Genomic DNA, 8,308 nt, shown 5'->3' on the forward strand with positions numbered 1-8,308 from the left:
GAAATGCCAGTTTAGCTGCAAGCTGACACCTCTTCAAAGGACTGCGAGTTGGCCAGCCACGCAGAGGTATCCGCTTTCTGACCGTCACACTTAAAGCTGATTGGATGTTTGGCACCACGGTGCTGCGAATGATAAAATAACGACATGTTTTCGGCTTGTAGACACATTGAAAAGTGTGTGCGCTTTGATTTTTTTTTTTTTTTTTGTACCTGTGGGTGTCTATTTGACTCCCTCTTCAACCGCTGGAATGCTCTGAGGTACAGGGAAAAGGAAATTATGAGCCTCAACATTCCCATTTCTCACGTTTCATGATGTCTTGGATACAGTGCTGTTGTGCACAGAGTTTCCCTGCCTTCATGCAATGTAGGGAAAAAAACTGATGTAGCCAACATGTTGCACTTAAGACACATGGAAGGTTTCTTGGGGATGACAAAGCTGGGTGTTTTTAATCTTAAAAAAATTAAACAGCGAGAGTTGAACTCAAGGTTATATTAAATCTGTAGAATTAAACTGGGAACAAGATAGTAGATAGTCTAACCACGCAGTTACTTTCTCATACTAACAAAACAACAGTGTTCAGACTACACTCAACGACCCAGACTGATAATTTGAAAAAATATTAAACACTACAGCATGTTGTCTGCATGACACCCACACATGTATTGGCTACATGCTATTTGTCATCAAGCTGTGTGGAACATATTGCTCCTACTGACAGCTTTATGACTACTTCACACAGCATTTTGAGAATCATGGCCAAGAAAAAAAAAGACATGGCAATAAAACCCTCCTGTTGCCTATTAAACCATAGTGAAATTTAACCATACTGAGGTTTACCATTGATTGTGTGTCATTGCTCCTATTGTACAGACTCAACAGGAGCATGGTGTTTTTTTGGTCTTCACAACCTGAAAAATATTGAATTTGCCAACAGTACAAGATATGGAAACAGCATGTAAAGTTTAAGTCTGCCCGAGTAAATAAAAACATGTCACATGTTAGAATTGCAGCTTTCACATTTTATACTTTAAATTAGTTTATTTATTCAGTCCTGTCTGCAGACGTAAAACCAAACATGTTTTCTTATCGATATGTTTATAATGTTTGGTCTACAGAAGTAGATTAAAATTGGATGAACAGCTTTATCAATGCTTTGGGAAAACTCTGGGGACTGTATCCTAAAATGAAGTGTGTTAACATTTGGCTGTGGGAACACAAGCATACACACACCCAGGTGGAGATTAAACAACTGCTCCAACAAAGCATCAGTTAATCAAGGTTCAACTAGTGATCAATATTTTTATAGTAACAGTGGATCATGTGACTGCACGTGTAAGAAACAGACACTTGTGATCCCACAGAGCTCTGTCACCTTACTCTGGAGCAATTTTAAAGGAATAGCACAACATTTTAGGAAACACTCACTTTCTTTTAGAGCTGTTTGTTAAATATGAAGCTCGAGCTAGATGTCAACTAGCAGAAAAATGACAGCCAGGCTAGCTGTTTGCCTCGGTTTCCATCTGCCTTTAGTCTTAATGCTAAACTAAGCTATTGGTTGCTTGGCAGTATTTAGCAAACAGACATGAGGGTTGTAATCAATCCTCTCATCAGACTCCCACCAACAAAGCAAATAACCGCATTCCTTAAAATGTCAAATTATTTCTTTAAAGTGAAAATTGAATGTTTCAGTATATGAAAGTTGCAACACATAAAACAACAGTTGACTGTTTTACTACAGAGCATACATCTGTGCATGGTCACTTACATTGTGTATAAGACCTTTTACACCAGCAGCACGTTCACAATGGGATTGAAAGTGGACTATTTAGTTTACCATTAACGGGTAGTTGACATGCTCCAGTGAAGTGGACTCGTCCAATATTTAGCTCTGCCATGTGTCTCGTAAATTGAGCTGTTCCCACATATTTCCATGTTTTTTATGACAGTTCAACTTTTCCTGCAGCCCCCTCGAACACACATTCACACACACATGTGTATAAACAAACTGAATATTGTCCTTAACTTGTTAGTTGACGCTGTATAATCTAATTGTCAGTATATTTACTCACTAAATGTAGGAATTGGGTCCAAGCCCAGGACTGAATGTGACGAAATGAGTGAAGAAATTAGTTTACTGTCATATAAAATTAACAGAGCAGACTTGAACTTTATTTGAATATATTACAGTGAGTAAAAGTATAAAGTAAACATTCTGCCAGGCTTCTTCTATTAAAGTAAAATCTCATGCTGGTCTCTTTTTTTTTTTCCTTTTTTTTTACATCCACCCCAGTTGTTTAACGCCATATTGTGGACTTACATCCAGTTCCCTGGAATAACATTGTGGCTTTCAATCTGCAAATTTACAAAAACAACATCAATTGAAACTGCTTCACTCACTCATGAGAAGATTGAACATGAAAACATATATCTGCTCTCGAATGCCTGGTCTATCTCAGTGCTCATTCCTGGTGTGTGATCATACATTCTGTACGTGTGTGTGTGTGTGGGAGAGAAGGTGGTTTTTGTTTACTTTAGAGGAAAGTGAAATGCCGGGGTCGTCTATATTCAAACTGACAGGCCCATTTGGAAGCAATCATTAAATGTGTCATGGAAAAACCGCTACGTCATGGTGCAACGGACGTCAAGATGTTGCCAGCATCAATATTTTCCTCTAAGGCTGGCAGTGGACGTCGTTTTGACGGAGCTCGTGTTCCTGTTCAAGTTCCTCTCGGCAGCTCAGCAGGTCATTTTTCTCAGAGAGAATAAGGGTCTTTCTAAGTCACACACACCTACGTGATCCAAAGTGCAATGCATTCGACAAACAGAGACAAAAGAGAGGAAGAGTTTTATCAGCGTCTCCTCCTCCAGATAGGAAGTTCAGGTAATTAGCTGCTCTCACCTCAAGCGAGGGCCAATATCCTGTTTGAAGAGAGCACTGTTCTGACTCACTGATCCTGAGGGCAATACTCACCGGCCCTCCTGACTTCGCAAGACCACCTTGAAGGGTGTGATGGGTAAAGGATCTAATCTCCCTGCCTGAACAGTCTGCATCCTCCCAACTCAAAAATCATCACATTGATCAATGATTTAAACCGTAAACATTCCTCGAACTGCTCTCTTCAGTGCAGGGACAAAATCTAATCAAGCACAGATTTGACTCCACAGTGAAGCAACTTTGCTATGACATTACACACACACACACACACACACACATACACACACACACACACACACACACACACACACACACACACACACACACACACACACACACACACGCACACACACACACACAAATTGCTTAATCACATGATCACAAGGGTATGAGACCTGGTATTGTTAGACAGGTGGAAATGCTACACTGGTGAGAAGCAGGCTACTAGCCTAAGAAGGGATAATCTGATTTGTTTCACTGACTGCAGCCCTGCACGGCCTCCCCTCCCCTCAGAGGATCAAACACCTCTGGCCATTAAGGATGTGCGAGGACACACACATACTGATGATCCATTCACAGTCTCTTAACCTGACACATGTGTGCTTGCGCAGAGTGGCTACCCAGTCATCTCTTATGACGCTGTTGACGTGCACTCTGAAGCCCCTGTAGTTCCCCGGTGTCACTGATATATACTGACATATACAGCACCACTTTGGGAGAAAAAAAAGTGATATAAAAGACAACTAGAATAAACATAACATAAATGAGTCACCCGCAGCATCACCACAGCAATTAAGGCCAGTTTGAAGCAATGAAAATCAAAACCCATACTCTCAACCAAACCCTCTATAATCCAATTTTTACTTAACCTCTACATAGCAGCTGGACTCCCTGTGCTCTAACCGCATTGAGGTACTTACCACATATACACTCAGACACCCAAATACCGTCACCTCACAGAACAGGCTTTCGACTAAATGTTGAAAATAACAAAGTGGCCGACTTTAATAGTGGAAAATAATATTTATCCGAGTGCCGATTGCTGATACCATCTGTAACACGTTCTGTAAGAGCAGCTCCCATAAACACGCCGTGTAAACACTGCGATATTTTTCAATGGCACGAACACTGAACTACAGAGAGCGCCTCCCTTTTCACTCTGCAGTGGTCTCATGTCCTCCTCAGATGGGTTTTTCAACTCGCACATCATTCAAATGCAGACAGATCTTACTTGCCCTTCACTAATTCACCGCATTTCTTAATGCTGGGACATTTCCCACCGTGATACTTAAGTTGTTGATCAGCCGACCACCACAGCACCAGATAAACAACATCACAGGCTCTGTGTCAACTATAAACCTGAATTTATCCCGTTCATATTACTTCACTCAATTTGTGACAGACTGATGACCGTGGCGACAATGGAGTTATTACTGATCACAATAGATACTCTATATCAGCTCAGATCCTTTACTTCAGTAAAGGTACAAATACATTGCATTTAAGTTGAATTTAAAATCCTACTTAAGTAAAACTAAAGTAAAGTATGGTCAGTTCTAAAAGCAAAAGTGCTTCTCTCTCTGTGACATCTGTATTATAATAAATCCATTTTATCAATACTGATGCATCAGTGCATGAGCAGCATTTTACTGTTTTACAGATTTTGTGAGACTATTTGTAACTGCTGTATATGAGGTAGCCCTGTGGCTCCCAACCTAAGGGATGCACCCCCTCACAAGATAAATCTGATGGGTCATGAGATGATTGATAGGAAACGAAAAAAGAAAAACTGCCTTCATTTCTTGGACTCTATTCTTAATTTTGTTCTGACATATTAGACAGCTTTACCTTTCAAACAGACAAAAACATTGAAACAGTTTAGAGGGGAAATCTCCCTGCTGGACCTGCTAAAAACTCACCTTGTGTTTTGTATGTAGAATTTTAATCTGAAAAGTAACTTGAAACTACAGCTGACAGATAAATGTCATGGAGCAGGGTTTCCAATATTTCCCTATGAAATGTAGTGGCATAAAATAGTAAAAAAATTTACCTGCTTAATTAACTGTGCTTAGTTACATTTGGCCGCGGCATTACTGTAAAGGACAATAGGTCAAAGATTGTCTCCTGTCTCCTAAATTACATATAAAATACTAAATACTAATCTTTGAAAAGGCAATTTAGGTTTGATGTGGAAATTTGTTGCCTGTCATGCAAATAATGTCTGTTGAGAATGAACTTTCAGACATCTTGTATCCTGGAGTTAAACTTTTAAAATAGAAAAATATTTGCATAATCATAGATTTTGGATTTCTTAATTTAGGAGTGGAGGACCTGTAAATTTTGGTTTTATGGTGAGCTCAGAGAAACTTTTAGCCTTCAGGAAATGAACATGAAAACAGCCTTATAGTGTTGAACTGTGTACTTTGTGTACTGTGTATAAATTCTGCAGATGAAGCAATAAGAAGAAAAAAGTTTAGAGTGGAGGGTGATTTTGATCTTTCTCCTCATTATCTTTACTGAAACTATTTCTAGAGGCAGCCGAAAGGAGAACACACAAGCTGCCCCGAGTGACCGATCACAGCTCTTGTGGTCAAGCCGTCTCCTCAGCCCTGATGTGGAGGTAGACTTTTGGAGAGGTGTGGCGACTGACACATATGGCACTTCCACCACACCCTGATGCAGAAGAGTAAATCCGCCAACCTGGTCACATGGTGCTTTCCTGTCTCTCACTGTTGACTGTCCACAATAGAAGTCCTTGTTGAAGCAACACAGACACCCATACAAGAATGTAAGGGGAAATTATTCTGCTCCCTGTCTTTGGAGGCAAGGCAATAAAATAAATGGGATATCTTTTTGTTGGTAGTGGTTGTAAATCTCTTTAGGAGAGAGTGCACAGATTTTAGTAATGGTAGGGGGAAGGGAGCACTCACTAAGCACCTAATCCACCACATTCTTGTTCGGGGTCCGAGTCGGAATTCATGCGGGCTTCAATGCCGTGCACTGTGATAGGAGGGGTTGCAAAAGGCTGAGGTAATTGGATTGGAATACGGCATTGAGTGTCAGACAACAAAAGATATCCATCTCTCTCATGGCCGTTCAGCTCTTTTGTAGCTGGCTGGAATTTATTTGGTCATTCACTCTACTCTTTCAAGCTCAGCGAGGACAGAAGAACAGGAGCGGGCCACCAGGACTGGGTCAGTCTGGTGGTCTCTTATGCGGGCCAGTGGAGTCACAGCGCCTGTGCAGCCTATTTGTGAGGATGTATGAACCACGGATCCCCCCAAAGCCCAGGGGTCATTTGTGATCATTACCATAATCACATTAAGGCTGCAGGAGATTAGCACCATGGCCTCAGAGGAGCAACCCAGACTGCTCCATGACGACTGCAGAGCATGCTTACAGGGAACAGTGAACATGCTGCTTAGATACCTATTAGCTGCAGGACAGACAGGGAAAGTACCAGTCAAGTGGAAGAGTTTCATATATCAAGGAGGCTTCCTTCCTTGGCCTGTCCTCCTGGAAAATTTTGCTTTCCTCAAAAATACACTGGATTTTAAAAATGGCACTTTTTAAAAATAACACTTTTTTAAATCGTGTGTCGACATTTTGGACTTCTCCTGTTCATTTGCAAAAAAGATACTGTTTATTTTGATTTTTTTTTTTTTTTTTTTTGCTGAACCTCATTGTCATGTCAGACATGTTCTCCCTCCAGCTCTCCCCCTCCGCCAACACACGCATCACCTCTGGGCAGGTCATTGGGGCATAGCTAGACAGGGTCCCGCACCATCCCCCCACCCCCACCCACCTTAAACCGTCTACAATCTCAAATTTGGCTTGTCCATCATGAAAAAAAGAAAGAAGGAAAATAAATGCTGCCTCGGGTTAAAAACTCCTCCAATTAACCCTAATTACCCAGAGAAGGCATTTCAATGAGGCTTGTAACCTGAGATGTCTATCAGTTGAGTGACTGAGGCAAGCAGGGAAGGAGTTGTATTTTTCATCTTGAAGTTCAACCACAGGAAATGTGACATCTGAATATTGACAGCAGTGATTTAAGATGGCGGAAATAACACTTACATGCATCCATCTTTGAATATATTTTAAGTTTACCACTAGTATTAAGACTGCTAAAGTACTCACATTGGTATAATTCATGCAGAAGCTACCATACACCGGTTGTACCATACCGTACAAAGTAAAGATAAGCTTTTTGCACTGCTGCTCCAGTGAAAACAATGAACTACACCTTGGTTACTCATACAGTTGCAAACAACAACACTGAGAAAATGCAAGAGTTTTCTGCTTATCAGGTGGAAGCGCATACATCTGAGGTGTATGACACCCTCATAAAGTGCTATAAAGTGTGATGATGAAACACTGCATGGTTACTGATTGATACACTCCTTACGCTGCAGTGTTGCAGTCTCCAACTGTGTTTCCTTGATAGTGACCCATTGAATGACCTGTGTAATTGGTCCACACAAATCACTAACCACAGGGGCAGAGAGGGTTTCCATCCTCTCATATGAGCGGTGTAGTCACTGATCCAGTTCACAGATTACCTTCCCTCAGAGATACACCTGGCCACAATTGCCCTTTGACACTGGAAGGATACTGGGGTAATAATATGTTTCAGCAATTTGTCAGAGTATTCATATGACCACATCAATGAATTGAACGCTGAAGCTATAAATCTGACCTGCAGGGGATTCATTCAAACTAATGTTCATCTTGGTGTTTTGTTTGCACATAAACTACAGGTTGATTGTTGAAAAGAGCATTAAATTGAAAGTGATTTAAAATGTGTGACATTCCTCAGGCAGGCATAAAACCCAACCTACAGGCCTGCCACTCTGGGGCACTGTTGTGTGCACTCCTAATACCATCACATTGTTAGCTTTCACAGTCTGTGTTTATTCAAATTCCTCAAATTAATGTTTTTGTTTTGTTTTGTTTTTTTTAATGAGAAAAATATGCTGAAAATGTGGACATATTGAGCATTTTCCTTCAATGGAATTTTATGTTCTTTATCCAAGGCTTGTCCAACATACCATGCATTTAGAAAATGCCCTTGACTCAGCACTGGCCTTGGTGCAAGCTCATTTTGCAGTCCAGATGATTTAGTATGGCACAAATGTAGAGGAGAGCAAAACCCAGCTAAACTGGGTCTATCCACCTTTTAAGCCGACATAAATCTTTATGAGGTAAAATAATAGTATAAATTGTGGTGAGTGTAGTATGCAGTTAATGCGGGATGTCCAGAGATAAAATCTCCTAAAAGGAGGGAGGAGGTATGAACTGATGCGTGTCTGAAAATATAACTCAAATATGTTTAGGTTTGTGGTTGTGATGACTTATGAGTATCAATATGAC

The sequence above is a fragment of the Embiotoca jacksoni genome, unplaced genomic scaffold (genome assembly GCF_022577435.1).
Source record: "Embiotoca jacksoni isolate LCO1_2020_lvr unplaced genomic scaffold, fEmbJac1.0.p SCAF_12, whole genome shotgun sequence".
Lineage (NCBI taxonomy): Eukaryota > Metazoa > Chordata > Actinopteri > Embiotocidae > Embiotoca > Embiotoca jacksoni.